Genomic DNA, 15,916 nt, shown 5'->3' on the forward strand with positions numbered 1-15,916 from the left:
GGGTGGAGACTCCGTTTCCCAGGGAGGAAAGGGAGGCACAGAGAGGGACGCTGGCCTGTTCTAGGTCACAAAGCTGGCTGGCGGCAGAGCTGGGACTGGAAATCAGGCATCCCTGACCTTGAGGGCGGTTATTTAGCTTGATGAGTATGGGCTAGAATCACCCCCGAGATACAGCAAATTGGGGTGCTTTTCTTAAGGGCTGACTCAGTGGCTGAAACAGCTCCAAGATAGCTGGGCTTGTGTTAAAAAAAGGAAATCTGAGATGCATATAAAGGCAATCTGTATGCCAAGAAAGAGGCGCTGGGACTAGTGGTCACCACACTAGCTCCCCTCCTGGCCAGTCCCGGCACCGTCTCTCTGCTTCCCTTCCCCGGATGCCCTGGGGCTCAGATGCAGCCCTGGTGTGATGGAAAGAACAGTGGCTTTGAGGTCATGGAACCTGGAGAGGATATTCACTAGGGACCCATAAATCAGTCATTTCCCCTCTCAGCTTTTCCACTTTTCACTGAAAAAGTGAGGATACTAACTACATGAAATAGACATTGTGTGTGAAAAATTTCATCAACTATAAAGCCTGCAGAGAGAGAGAAATTACTGGTGTTCCCTTCAACCCGATCTCATCTCTACTAAAGACCTTTTTAAAAATGGCTTTGAAGCGGCGGGTCACACAGCAATTGTCCTGGTCAAACGTCTGTCTTCCCTACTGTGGCTTTTCCACTTGGATCTCTGGTACCCAATGTCTGGTCCCGAATCAAGTGTTCCCTGGGTGGCCCCATGGGCTCCAGGACAGGGCTGGCAAACTTTTTGCAAAGGCCCACCTGGTAAATATTTGAGGTTTCGTGGGCCACAGGCGATTTCGGTCACATGTTCTTTGTTTCTTTCTTTCTTTTCTTACAACTCCTTAAAAATGTAAGAAACATTCTTAGTTCACAGGTCTAACAAAAACAGGCCGATTTGGCCCGCGGGCTGTAGTTTGCTATGCCTGGCCTAGTGTAAAGTTGGGGGCGGGGGAAGTTTGGAAGTAGAAAAGCCCTAGATCCCCAGTTTTGCTGCCTGCCTGCCTGAGGGCCTTAGGATCGCTCTTCAACCTCCCCGGGACTTAGTGAATTGTCTGCCTCGTGGCTGTAATAGTCCCTGCTTACTTCAGAGGGCTGCGGTGAGGGTTCTCAACAGAAAGCGTCTACACCGCAGCAGGTGCCTGAGAGATGCGGGGTGGTATCATTACGGCTCACCCCGTCCTTTGTGTGGTGGGGAGGACAGCACCCTCCCAGAGTCTGGGGTATTCTACAAGGTGACCAACCAAGGCCCTGCTCGGAAGGCAGAGGCCCAGGGTTTCATGAGGAGAGGAAGACCTGGGGTTACGTCGAGGGGCTGGTTGTAGGGTTGGGACCTTTGTCCCACCACCAGCTTTGTCTTGGGCAGGAGGTGGCGTCTGGGAGTCTGTGGGGCTACGAGAGGCCCCACACAGACCTGAGGCCCAGGGGGACCCAGGGCTTTGCCGAGAGGACACCGGCGACTCCCTGGTCCCCTTGAGTCCTGGCTTGTTGTCAAGTGAAAACTAGAGAAGGAAGCAGTTGTGAAAAAAGTGTGGGTCAGAGCAAGCTCTTTTCATTAATAATAAGAGCCACCATGTACGGAGCACTTTTGTGTCCCGGGTGTTGGGGGCTGTATGCCCATCCCCCCATCCCGCCAGCGAGCCCAGGCAATGCTGGGGGCGGGAAGGGTGGGGGAAGGCTCACAGCTGCAGGGGCTGGAGCCGGGCGAGGATGGTCCCGCTTTCTTTGATGTTCCACTGCCTCCTGGGAGCCTAGCTCTGCCCGTGGGTTCAGGTTTGGGTGGATACTCAGGTCAGGGGAGTGTGAGATCTTGATTCTTTTTCTTTCTTTCTTTCTTTTCTTTTTTTAAAATTATGTGGTAGTTATCTTTAGGTACAAAGACTTTTCCAATCATGTCACTTAGAGATCATTTTATCCACTGCTCTGTTTGCCGTCAGTCTCTTGTCTCTCTCCTCAGCAATGGTAAGGTGGATACCCTTTCCACGAGGAAGAGAGATCCATGGTTTGTTACCTTTGCCAATAACGAAAATGTTGGAGAGCCGGGTGGCAAAGCTATTGCCTTTGGCATCTTTCACATGAACTACATCAAAAGAACCAGGATGTCTCTCCCGGTTAGTGATCACACCAATTCTTCCCAGGTTAGCACCTCCAGTCACCGTGCACAGGTTACCAGTGTCAAATCTGATGAAATCAGTAATCTTGCCAGTCTCCAAATCAGTTTGAATGGTGTCATTCACCTTGATGAGGGGATCATGGTAGCGGATGGTGCGAGCATCGTGGGTCACCAGATGAGGGATTCCTTTTGTCTCCACAAAGATCATTCTCACTTTGCACAACTTATACTTGGCCTCCTCAGGTGTAATATGATGAACAGCAAAGCGAACCTTGGTGTCATAGATCAGAAGAAAATTCTCTCCAGTCTTGTCAATGCTGATGACATCCATAAAACCAGCAGGGTAGGTTATATCAGTGAGGACCTTGCCATCAATCTTAATGGAACGCTGCATGCATATCTTCTTTACTTCATCTCCTGTTAGGGCATACTTAAGTCTGTTCCTTGAGACATTCCCTGAGCTTGTGGGGACTGGTAGATGGATGAGGAGAAACCACACCAGTCAGTTTATCCAGCATCCAATGCTTTGGAGCTGCTGTGTGCTTCAGGTGTTTCTTGGGACCGCGAGCCATGGCTGCGCTAGGCACGAAAAGAGAGGCGATTCTTCTTTTTGAGAAATACAGTGAAAAGGACTAGTTCCTCGGCTGCTGGAGAAACCCCATCATCACCCAGCCGTGGAACCTGGAGCACTCTCTTCTGTGTACTTGTGCCATCCCGTGGCTGGTTCTGGAGGGTCACCTGCGACCAGCCTCCTGGGCTGGAACTCAGCAGTGTGACTCGGTGCACAGCGGGCCATGTCTTCCTATCACCAACACCCTGCTTATTTCTGTGCCCCTTTCCACGTATAATTCACTGTTCCTGTATCTAGAAAGCCATCCTGTTACTTCTTTACCTGGTAAACTTCTACTCAATCCTTTAAAACATAGCTCAAATGTCACCTCCTCCAGGAAGCCTTCCAAGACTACCCAGGCACAGTTAGTATCTCCCTGTTCTGCCTTCAGGCACTTTGATTGTTATACTATTTGGGGGTGGGGGAAAGCTCAGAGCAGCTAAATAACCTGCCCGAGGTGAGGCTGGGGTCTGAATCCAGGCAGTATGACCTCAGTGCCCTCCCTCCTAACCACTAAATGATATTGCCTCTCTGACACTAGTTATAATTACCCCAAACTGTGATGATAAGTTTATGGGTCTGTAAATGGCCCGTGAGCTGAGGCCACGACTTACGTATCTTTGCTGCCGCAGAATGTAGCACAGCGCAGTGTACACGGTAGGCACTTAGTGGTGGCTCATGGAAAGAATGTTGAATACAGAGCCTGTGGGGGTTGGGCCCACTAAAGGAAGGTGGGGTGCTGGGAGCCGGGAAAGGAAGACAAGTGGGGGACACAGCTGAGTGGGTGGGGCTTGCTTGACCCCGGGGGGGAGGAGGTTCCTGCTGCCAGCTGCCATGCCATCTTGGAATCACGAGCCTGGCAAGAGCAACAGAAGGATGTCCTGACGCTGCTTAGTAAGCACCTTCAACATGCTAGGAAGTGCTTCACACAAGGGCATTCTAAGTCCAGGATAAAGGACGGCTAGTTCAAATCCCTAGACAGCTCACGAAGGCAGTGCCTTTGCAGGATGCACTTTGGCAAAGGATTGTCCTGAGGCTGGGTCTGGACTCCGTGCCCCGTACGTTCTGAACCTTGCCGGCCCTCTGAGAAGCCAGGCTGTTGAGGGAAGTTGCATGAATTCCCGTGTTGGGGAGTCCTCTTTTGTACCATGCAGCTCTGTTTACAGCGGACTGGCTGCCCGGAGGAGCAGAGTTTTCGGGGGAGCAAGGAGATGGGCATCAGGACACTTTCATCTCTTCCCGGCTCTCTCCACCCACAGGAGGTGGGACCCAGCCGGGGCCCAAAGCCTGGAGCCTCCCAGCAAGCCAGGTGGGCCTGTGAGGTCATGCTTCCTGCCACACTTGCAGGTGGCCCTTTCCTGGGGCGCCAGCAGGTGTCGGGGGCAGGGGTGGTGTACGGGGGACCCCTTTAGCATCCCCAGTCCCCTCTGGGGGCTGGAGGTGCCCCTTGAAGCCACTGGAAACCTCTTTTCTTGCCCGGAAGAGGTCCAAAGCATGCGTGGCTGCTGACACCGGGGAGGGGGGATGGGGGGATGGGGGGAGAGCGAGAAGACCCCCCTGCAAGCCGCGTTCATACAAAATGCATTTCCCAACGTATCCCTCTGGCCTGTCGGAGCCCCTTCTGCTCACTGCTCTGTTTATACATGATAGACAACTAATTAACATCCAAACCTCCTGAAAGGTCTTTTCAGAGGTAATGTTCTGACAGGTTATGTCAGCAAGGAGCACTGATTTGTCTAAGCATGGATCACATTGTTTCAGATTGAATGAGGTGAATATTAAACTGCTTTAAATGTACTCTTCATAAAGTACTAATTACACACTCCCAAGGGAGAACAGCCAAGGAATACTAAACAGTAGAGAAGTCAACAGAAGGTTCTTTTTATAGTATGTTGCTGGGCTCTGTGTTTTTCTGTCTCCTTCTTTCTCGCTCTCTCTCTTTTTTTTACAGTAAAATCACAGCACGCTAAAGAATACACATTTATAGCACAATGCTTCTCATCTAATTATACGGCAATCATTAGTTTTAAGCTGGATGCATTATATTTTCTTTGATATATTATGCCTGAGGCACAACTCTGCATTTATTGCTGCTACTGGCAGATTCCAGTTCCCGCAACCCTCTTTTCAAACCCCAACTCCTCTCTACCCCACGACCCTTTAACAAATTATTTAACCCTTACTGTTAGTTCGCTTATTGTCTCAAAAAAGAATAATTGCAACTTAAATTGGCAAAAATGGGGGAAACGACATACCCTCGGTTAATTAATGGATTTATTTGCTTTTAATTAATTTATTTATTTATTTCGGGCTGCGAGACGCTGCATGCGGGATCTTAGTTCCCTGACCAGGGATCGAACCCGTGCCCCCAGCAGTGGAAGCACGGAGTCTTAACCACTGGACCACCAGGGAAGTCCCCCCTTTGTTACCTTAAAGTGGAAAAAATAGGAAAGGAAATCTCGTGTGTTTCTGGGAGCTGTGCGATTTTTTTATTAACCAGGTAATGTCCTGAATACACAGTCTCTGCTCCCCGACCCAGTGAAATTCCTTCATAACAAATCCTACAGGATCACACTGAGCTCCCAGTGGCTGAGCTTCATTGTCCCTCAGGGAAAGAGATATTTATATGTATATAAATATACATCTCTAAAAGCAACAGAGGGGTGGAAAACCATGAGGCAGGGAGCAGTCCAGCAAAAATGCAGGGTGGCCCTTCAAAATGCCTATCTGCAGATGTGGCGAGAATTCTGCTCCAACAGTTTTTCTGGATATTTCTGACATCAGGCCTTGCCCATTGTTGAGAAAAAGCAAGATTAATTTTGAGATGCCCTAGATGGTCAGGTTCTCAGTCCTGAAGGGAGAAGAAGGCCAAGTTCCATGGGGATGGATGGCCTGATATTGACCCGACTGGTTTCTTCTTAGTCAGGCCTCTAACCATCACGCCTCTAAAGATAAAAGTGACGGCAGGGTCCCAGAAAGATAGAATCGCTTTTGTGTAAGGAGCAAAGTGGGGTCCCCTTTCCCTACTGTGGTCTTCCTTTTCCTCCCCCGACATCACATCAGAGAACTGTGGGATCTTGGACTTGAAGGGGTTAGAAATTTCCCATCTTTAACAGTTGAGGAACTTCAGAGCACAGAGCTGCCGGCAGTTCAAGCTGGAACCTGGGGTCCTGACTCCGAAGCTAGTACTCTTTCCACTTCAGATAGAGTAACTCCAGATGACTCTTCTCTCACGCAAATGACCCAGGGCAAAGGAATAAAATGACAGAGTGCTACGGACTGAATATTTGTGTTCCCCTCAAAGTCACATGTTGAAACCCTAATGGTATCAATGTGATGGTATTTGGAGGTGGGGCCTTTTGGGAAGTGATTAGGTCATGAGAGTGGACCCCTCCTGCTGGGATTAGTGCCCTTATGAGAAGTGCCAGGAGAGAGTTTGCTTCCTCTCTCTGCTCTCTCGGGGCCATGTGAGGATACAAGGCGGCTGTCCAGACATTGGATCTTCCAGCACCTTGATCTTGGATTTCCCAGCCTCTAGAACTTGGAGAAATAAATGTTTGTCTTTTGAGCCACTCAGCCTATGGCAGTTGTTATAACAACCCAAATGGACTGAGACACAGAATTCTTTTCTCCGAGAGCTGGAAGAGGTCTGGAAAGTCACCTAGTCCACCTTTCTGTTGCTGCTTGAATCCCCTTCATGACGTCCCCAACCATGACTTGTTCATTCTTGGTTCTGGCTCCTCTGGGGATGGAGGGTTGGCGACCTTCTCCCAGGGTGTCAGACCATCTCTGTGCAGCTCTCATGGTTAAGTAAGTGTTTAAGAGCAGTGCACGCTGGAGCGAGAGTGTCTGGGTTTAAATCCACCACAGCCATGTCGCAGCTCTAGGACCTTGGATAGGGGACTTAACATTTCTTTGCTTCCGTTTCCTCTTCCTCTGTAAAATGGGAACAGTACAAGTGCCTGCTCTATAAGGTTTTGTGAGGATGACAGGAGATGATACATGTCAAGCAGTGCCCAGCCTACTAAACTAACCAAGCTTAGCTATTATTATTGTTAAGAAGTTCATCTGGCTCCCTAGCATAACTGCCATGGTTGTAGCTCTGCCTGGGGCCCTACGGAACAAGATTAACTTTTCTCCTTGTGTGACTGTTTTTTTTGTTTGTTTGTTTTGTTTTGTTTTTTTTGTGGTATGTGGGCCTCTCACTGTTCTGGCCTCTCCCGTTGTGGAGCACAGGCTCCGGACACGCAGGCTCAGCGGCCATGGCTCAAGGGCCCAGCCGTTCCGCGGCATGTGGGATCTTCCCGGACCGGGGCACGAACCCGTGTCCCCTGCATCGGTAGGTGGACTCTCAACCACTGCGCCACCAGGGAAGCCCCTTGTGTGACTGTTTTCAACTATTTCATTCATTCAGTGCTCAGCTGTCACTGGATGACCCCTGCATGCCAGGTACTTAGTGCCAAGAGAAGAGAGAGATGTGGAAAAGACTTGCTCCCCGATCTCATGGATTTTTTTTTTTTTTTTTTTTTTACATTTGTTTTGGCTGTGTTGGGTCTTCGTTGCTGCGTGTGGGCTTTCTCTAGTTGCGTGGAGCGGGGGCTACTCTTCATTGCACTGCACGGGTTTCTCATTGCGGTGGCTTCTCTTGTCGCGGAGCACAGGTTCTAGGCGCGGGGGCTTCCGTAGTTTTGGCGCGCAGGCTCAGTAGTTGCGGCGCACGGGCTTCGTTGCTCCGCGGCATGTGGAATCTTCCCGGACCAGGGATTGAACCCGTGTCTCCTGCATTGGCAGGTGGATTCTTAACCACTGCGCCCCCAGGGAAGTCCGATCTCATGGATTTTAAACACCAGAAGAATTTACAATTTCTCTTCAGATCTTCTCTTCCCCAGGGGACATGCTCTGGTTTCTTTGCCTGTTCCTCACTTAATTGTTTTCCAGCCCATTTTCCTTATGTGAAATCATTGAAAGGAATACACCAGGGATGACAAAAAAATGGTGGCAAATCTGAGCTTCAGTCCAGGGCACACCTTGTGTCCATCATCCAAACACAAGAGACTGGGATTCTATGGGTGGATGGGACCCAGGTATGCGTTGTTTCTTTTTTTTTTTTTAAAGCTCCTCGTTCTTTTTATTTTTATTTATTTATTTATTTTTGCTGTGTTGGGTCTTCGTTTCTGTGCTAGGGCTTTCTCCAGTTGTGGTGAGCGGGGGCCACTCTTCATCGCGGTGCGCGGGCCTCTCACTGTCACGGTCTCTCCCGTTGTGGAGCACAGGCTCCAGACGTGTAGGCTCAGTAGTTGTGGCTCACGGGCTTAGTTGTTCCGCGGCACGTGGGATCCTCCCAGACCAGGGCTCCAACCCGTGTCCCCTGCATTGGCAGGCAGACTCCCAACCACTGCACCACCAGGGAAGCCCTAAAGCTCCTCATTCTTAAATCCAATACGTGTGTGTATGTGTGGGCATGTGTGTGTGTGTGTGTGTGTGTGTGTGTGTGCGCGCGTGCGTGCGTGCACGTGCATCCCCCCACAGATGCATGCCCACAGCCCCTGACCCTGGGTAAGCGGAGGAGGCTGCCTTCGGGTCTGTCCACTTTTAGGGACACGCCTTTTTCTCAGGGCTGACTCCTGCCTTCTTCTAGCATCCCTCCTCAAACCCAGGGTTATTCTTGGCTGAGGTATTCCCCGCTACGTGAGGGTGCCAGCTGATGATATGTGAATCCTCCAGAAGGTACGACGTCATCGGTCAGTCCCCCTGCCTACCCCGCACGTCCATCCCTCCCATCACTGATGCTGCCAAAGTTAGCACGATGGAAGATACATGTGATGCTGTCACTTGCCTGCTACAACCTGTTCTGCAAGACTCCCTGTCTACTTCAGGATCCCATGCAAGATCGCGGCCCCGGCACGTGAGCACGTGCGTGTCTAACCATTGCTCCATGCCCGGCGCTGTTCTTGGGGCCTTACAGGTGCCAGACCTGCAGCCGGGAGGGCCCCCTTCACAGCCTGTGCCTATCGTGGGCTTTGCACCTCCCCTTTTCTAAACCCTGAGGACACCACCGTGTTTCATCCATTATTATCCCACAGCCTAACACAGTGCTTGAGACCCGAGGGAGTGAACATATACTGGTGGAATTAGGGCTGGTGCAGGTGCTATTTTTGAGGAAGCGCTCTTGCCTTGTACCAACAGATACAGGCAGCCAGCTCCTGGGCCTAACCTGATGGACCCCTTCAATATACACTCTTCCTTTTGAAGCCCAGGCATCTTCCCTTTCCCAGAATTAGGCCTTCTTCACCCTCCTGCTGGGTCTCTGTTGCAGTGTACCTCATCTGGTGATGAGGATGTCCTCTTTAGGGTCAGGAAGACCTGGCCATACACCTCTGAGGGACCCAGAGGTAATAGGGGCAGATGCTGTGCTGAGGAGAAAAGCACCCAGAATATGCCAGGCATAGTGGTAGGTGCTAGCCTGTAGAGTGACACCCTGTAGAGATGTGATCTCTGCCTTCATGGAGTTTGCAGCCTTGTGGCGATGCACCGGCTTTCTCATCTACAAATGGGGCCTCAGACTACCCACGTCACGGGGTTGCTGTATAGACTGAAACAGTGCATATAGGGTGCTCGGCAGGGAGTTAACATTCCGTGAAGTTTCCAAATGGGCATTCTTCTGCACCCCAAGAGGGGTTTGAAGAAACTGGCCCTTCTGAGTCAGGAGGAAAGCCCGTGCACATCTCTGTAGGGATGTGACCTGGTGCCCGTGACACATCCCTTGGCGGTCACCAAGCACGGAGGAGGTGTCAGGGCCGATGGTGGCCAGCCTGCCCTGATGGTGCACCTGCTGCTGGCTGTGGGGCGGCAGCACTTGGGTGACTATGAAATCCAATACGAAGGAACTCCCTCTTTCCTCTGGCACTTTGATTTATGGCCTGGGTGTCACCCTCATCCTCGGCACAGCGTCTGTCCCTTCTCCTTTCTATGCCTTTCTCTCTCCTTGCTCACAAATACCTGGTACTTCCCACCTACCCAGTTGAGCTTTGGAGGAGACTAAACTGGCCTTGAATGATTGCTTCTGCAACCTAAGAGTTATGTGGCCTTAGGCTAGTTATTTAATCTCCTCGAGCCTCAGTTTTCTCATTTGTAAAATGGGGCTAAGAATCCCATCCTCCCAACCTCTTTGCGGGGATGGGGAGAGGAGGCGTGGGAAAGGTTCCCCCGCAGCGCCAGGCATGCCGCCAGCTCCCAGCATGCGTGTCTTTCCGGTGCCCCCATAAGTCACACTAAGGTAAGGTACTGTGGGGTTAATGGATTCCCTCTCCTCAGGAGTTCCTGCATTTCAAAAGAGGACACTGGCGCTGTCTGATACAGCACAATAAATCGATTGCGCAAAACTTCAGGAGAAGCAGTGGGGGAGGGGAAAGAGATATTTTGGGGGCAGAAAATGGCCTTCCTTTACTTCTGAAATCACACCACTTAGACTAGCAGCTCTCAGCCTAAGAGCTGTGATGCGCTGGCATGGTACCAGCAGTTGTGAGATGTATCACAAACAAACGTGTTGCTAATAATAAAGTGCCACAGTTTTCGAATAATCCCCCCCAAACACACTTTGGGGGGTTACCTTAGAGGGAATTCAAGGTTAGTTGCATGATATGGTCATACCCACTCTCATTCTTACGTGACTTCTCGAGTGGGGTAGAAAAGGGTGCACCCGGGATGGGGCACAACCTGGGCGTGCCTGCACATGGGTGTCCCTGGCCACACGTGCCCTGGTAGAAATAACAGTTGCAGGTCAGGGACCTGGAGAAAACCCTTGAGATACTTAGAAGCACTAGGCGTGCTGCACAGCGAGAGAAAAGAATGAGCCCCTGACTTCTTCTTTTTTTTTTAATTTATATTTTTTAACATCTTTATTGGAGTATAATTGCTTTACAACGGTGTGTTAGTTTCTGCTGTATAACAAAGTGAATCAGCTATACGTATACATATATCCCCATATCCCCTCCCTCTTGCATCTCCCTCCCTCCCACCCTACCTATCCCACCCCTCTAGGTGGTCACAAAGCACAGAGCTGATCTCCCTGTGCCATGTGGCTGCTTCCCACCAGCTATCGATTTTACATTTGGTAGTGTATATATGTCCATGCCATTCTCTCACTTCGTCCCAGCTTACCCTTCCCCCTCCCGGTGTCCTCAAGTCCATTCTCTATGTCTGCATCTTTATTCCTGTCCTGCCCCTAGGTTCTTCAGAACCATTTTTTTCTTGTTTTTTAGATTCCATATATATGTGTTAGCATACGGCATTTGTTTTTCTCTTTCTGACTTACTTCATTCTGTATGACAGGCTCTAGGTCTATCCACCTCATGACAAATAACTCAGTTTCGTTTCTTTTTATGAGCCCCTGACTTCTTCTGCAACAACGTGGTTGACTCCCAGGACAGAACACCATGCCTGTAGCCAGGCAAGGGCAAAGGAGTGCCCCCTCGACGTGGCTCTATTACGTGAAGGCCTCAGCAAGCCTCATGGACCGTGACAGCTAGTCAGAACTCTGTCGCCTTTGGGGTGGGGATATTGACTGGGAAGAGGGAGGATTTGGGGGCACTGGAAATATTCCATGTCTTGATCTTGGTGGTGGTTACATGGTGAATGGACAGAATGTTTGTGTCCCCCTAAAATGTGTATGTTGAAACCCTACCCCCAGTATGATGGTATTAGGAGGTGGGGCCTTTGGGAAGTAATTAGGATTAGATGAGGTCAGGGGGGTGGGGCCTTCATGGTGGGATTAGTGCCCTTTTGGGAGTCAGAGAGAGCTTGTTTCCCCTCCTCCTCCTCGCTCTCCAAGGAAGCATACACTGAGAAGTCGGCTGTCTGCAACCCAGAAGAAGGCTCTCACCAGAACCTGCCGTGCTGTACCCTGATCTCAGACTTCCGGCCTCCAGGACGGTGAGAAATGTTATAAGCCACTCATTTTATGGTATTCTGTCATAACAGCCTGAACTGACTAAGACAATGGAAGTTTTACACTTAATATCTGGGTATTTGATGGATATATTTGTAACTTAATTAAAAAGTTTTTTTTGAAAAGCAGTTTGGAATCTCAGCCATACACCTGTCAAGGTTTTCCCACAGTGCACCTTGGAAGGATCTTTACAGTAGGAACCCAGGGAGCGCTGGGGTCACATCAGGCCGTCTCAGGCAGGCAGTGACTGGCCACGAGCTCTCCCTGGTGGCTCTACGCTCCTCCTGGCTGACAACTTTTCGGGGCTGACGTCTCAGCCTCATTAGTGCCCAGTGCGTGGAGACGCGGGACCCTCACCAGATAATCTCATTTCTTCTGGCAAGACAGCTCCCAGCAGAGGCCACGGCGTGTTGTGAAGTGCTCCTTGCCTAGGGTATCTGGGGGGCTGTCAGGTGCCCCCCAGAGCAGCCTCAGTGAGAGGAGTCTGGCAGACGCCCAGATACCCACTGCAATCGGTGGCCCCAGGATGCTGAGGTGACTCTCCCAGCCACCCATGTGGAGCTCATTTTGTTTGCTTTGTGTGCTACTTTGCACCCACCCCTTCGGTTGCCAAGGAAACAGTGACGCAGCCTCCGGTGGGGCCTCAGGCTTAGTCAATGTGGAGTCTTTTAAGGCAATGGTGGTTCAGTGAGGCGGCCCTGGTGCTGGGAGGGCTAGTGCGGGTGCAGGGGACAGGGCCGACTGGGGAGGGGGAGAGGGGTGACCCCAACGGAAGAGGCGGCGGCTTTGCTGCTGGCCTGCTGGACGGCGCTAGTCAGGATGAAACTTTTCACTCGGAGCCTCAGGAGACCCACCCTTGGCCGAGTCACCAGAAGATACAAGGCAGATGGTTCTAGAGGCAAGGGGGAACAGCCTTTTCCTGTCCTGGGTGTTTGTGTGGCCTGGGACAGCTGGTCTCCGAGGCTCTGGCAGGTCCAAAGCCTCTGCAGACCAGTCAACCAGGAGCAGCAGAATGGGTTTCTAGGCATTAACAACGTGTTTGTGGACAATTGGGGGTGAGGGGGTTGGCTGGGAACTAAGATTCAGGGCGACCCTTCTCAATGTGAGAATGCCTCCTGTATCCTCCAGAGATGAGTTTCCCCGCTTTCCATCCCCGCACGGCCATCGCCCATGACACCGGGACCCTGGGACTTCCCTGCCAGCATGCTGTGTCTTCTGCAGCCTCCGCTGGCAGGGCCTTGGGCCTAACATCCTCCACTCCCCAGCCCTGCTCCCTGTCATGCATTAAGTTTGTCCTGGCCCCTCCAGGACCAAGCAGCCCAGTTCCAAGGCTGGGAAGGCCTGCTGGTCGTGGGCGGGTCTACCTCAGGGTCTTGTCTGGGTGCCTCTCTTTTAAACTCCCCGCCCCGCCGAGAAAGACAGGTCTGCCTGCAGCTCTGGATGGAGCTTTGGTAAGGGTGTCCCGAGTTCGCCTCTTGACTCCGAGGCTGCCCTGCGGCCTGGTGAGCACAGCCCCTCTCAGGGCAGCTCTTCCTTTCCTGCTGCAGGAATGAACACCCTCCACTGTCTCACCTGAACGGGTCCCATCCCCGCTCTCTAAGCCCCCACCCAGCTTCCCTCCCCCTGTCATTTTCCCTATCACTCAGTCTCAAAACCTCCGAGTTATTTCTGATTCATCTTTCTCCTTTATCACCCTTATCTTGTCACTTATCAAATTCTGTCAGTTCTTCCTTCAAAACGTCTCCAGTGTATGTCCCTTCCTTTTTTAAAATTAAGTTTCATTGTTTTTCTTAGTATAAAAGGGAACTATGCACAACGTAGAAAACTTAGAAAATACCCATAACCAAAAAGAGGACAATTAAAATTACCCATAACCCTCCAGTCAAAGCTGTTATTAATATTTTGATACATGCCCAGTTCGTCCCTTGTCCCTGCCTACATACATACACCCTTTCCTTTCTTTCACGTCTCCCCATTCCTGCCACTATCACCTCGTCTACGCTCTCCTCCCCTCAGTCTCTCGGCGCCCCCGCCCCCACCCCCCGTTGTCCACCCTGCCACCTCTACCACTTTCTCAAGCGCTGCCTTTGAAACACGTTGACCCTCGGGCAGCCACTGGCCCGCAGGAAACAGGTGTCCCTCTGGGTGGAAGCCCACAGCTTGACGAGCATATGGCAGGCGCCTCTGTGTGAAGAGAAAGAAGGCTCCCCTTCCTCAGGGTGGAGGCAGCTCCTGGCCTGGGTGAGTGGCTAGGGGGCAGGGTGCAGGCTGCATTGAAGTCCCCGCCTGTCCCTTCTGTGGGAGCAGTGAATAACTAGCCCTGGTCACACCTGCCCTTTGCTGTGTGGGGGCCAATTCTACCTTACTAACCGGTCCCAGCACTTACGCTCCTGACCTGCTGGGCCAGTCTAGCCCGTGCTTCTCAAACACTGTGTGTTTGGCCCCTCCTGGGGTCTTTGCCCAACCTACACCCTCTACCCCCTGCTCCCCTGCCCTACCTCATACTGCTGTCCTCAGAGGCCCAGCCCAGGGGTCACACTTCACGTGCCAGTAGGGCCTAGGCATGTCCCCTCTGTGCAGGGGATGGGGTCTGTGAGAACAGGAGATGGCCTGAGTTGACAGATCTTCACCCAGGTCGCTAAATGCAGTCTCCCAAGTTTTTAATGTCGCCTACTAATTCAACACGTTCAGAAGCCTTGTCTAGGCTGAGCGGAGCTGCCCAGCCCTGCCACGGCCCACCTCGTCTCTGAAGATTTCCGTGCCTCCGTCTCACCTCTCCTTGATCAGCCCTGCTCCTCACACAGGGGTGTGAGGTCCCCTTTGGCAGCTTAGGTGATATGGTTTAGTGGAAACACACTTCTCCTTTCAACAAGCATTTAGTGAGTGCCTAGGTAGATTGAGCAGTCAAAAGCCTGGCTTTGGGTTCTGATTCTACCACTTTCTTGAGCAGATCACTTAAATTCATTTTCCTGCCTGTAAAATGGGGATTCAGTAGTTCTCAACCCACTGACTTGTGAAAAGGCATTGGAATCATATACATGATGGCATTGTGTTGATATAAACTGTAAAGCTCTGTCAAATGCCATTATTCTCCCACCTTCTGTCGTTCAGGGTGTGCTAGCTTTATGTTTTGAAATGGTGTGAGCAGGCTTGCTATGGTAGTGAGTATGCATCGGACATTTGATAAGTCCTTGTGGATCAGTTAATAAAATGTACTCAAAGTGCCGTATCTTTCAACAGAGGATTCGTATAGATGACAACAAAACTATATGCAATGAAAGGATAATATGTAATATTGATAATGACAATAGAGCACCTGCTAAGAGCTTTTAACATCACTGTTTCCTTTAATCTTCAAGGAAGGTGCTATTATCACCGCTGTTACACAGATGAGGAAACCGAGGCTTAGTGAGATTAATAGCTTCTCCTGAGTTGCACAGCTGGTGAAAGGTATGGACAGGAGAGGAAACAGGGAAATAAACTAACACAGTGAGGTCGCCCATGCCTTTGGAGGGTTAGAGATAATATTAATATACACAAAATCATCTAGAAGAGTCCCAGGCAAATGGTTTGCACTCAATAACTCATACCTGTTATGACTGGGTTCTAGGGTCATTATAAACATTCTTTTATTTGATCGAATCCTTATAACAGCCCTGTGAGATAGGGATTATTCTGTCCATTTTACAAATGGGGACACCAACGTCCAGAGAGGTTTAGTGCCTCTACCCAGGCCACACAGCTGGAGACATAGAGGCCTGCCTGGGACTCAGGTCCCACTGTGCCCTTACTCCTGTGGTCAGCTTGGGTGGGGGGCTCACCAACCTTTCCCCAGAAATGCTCTGCTTCTTGTAATGTTGCGGGCAGTACTTCTACGAGCCTATCAGCTGGAGGCTCCTTGTTAAGGCCTTCAAGGCAACCTCCACCAGAGCCCACCGAGCTCTTGGAGATACCTGTACAGTAGGGATGCTGAGGGCTGGGATCTCAGAGCCAGCGTGTGTCCTCCCTTTAAACTTCAAGGGAACGAAGACTTACAGAACCTATCTCGGCCCTCCCCACCCCCCCCTTTTTTTTTTCCCCAAAGAAAAATGAAAGAATCTGATAATTACTTCTATCTACCACCCAACTGTAATAATTACCAACCTATTTCTTCACAGTGTGACAGACACCAGCTCTGGAAAACACATAGA

The 15,916-nt window shown here is 50.8% G+C and overlaps 1 protein-coding gene and 1 pseudogene across 4 annotated transcripts in view; both read right to left on the reverse strand.

Annotated features, from left to right (window-relative positions):
* PEBP4 (phosphatidylethanolamine binding protein 4) overlaps nucleotides 1–15,916 on the reverse strand; it is a 257,885-nt gene that overhangs the window by 43,053 nt on the left and 198,916 nt on the right. The window lies entirely within an intron of this gene.
* LOC116755515 lies at nucleotides 1,952–2,741 on the reverse strand (annotated as a pseudogene).

The sequence above is a fragment of the Phocoena sinus genome, chromosome 6 (assembly GCF_008692025.1).
Source record: "Phocoena sinus isolate mPhoSin1 chromosome 6, mPhoSin1.pri, whole genome shotgun sequence".
Taxonomy (NCBI): Eukaryota; Metazoa; Chordata; class Mammalia; order Artiodactyla; family Phocoenidae; genus Phocoena; species Phocoena sinus.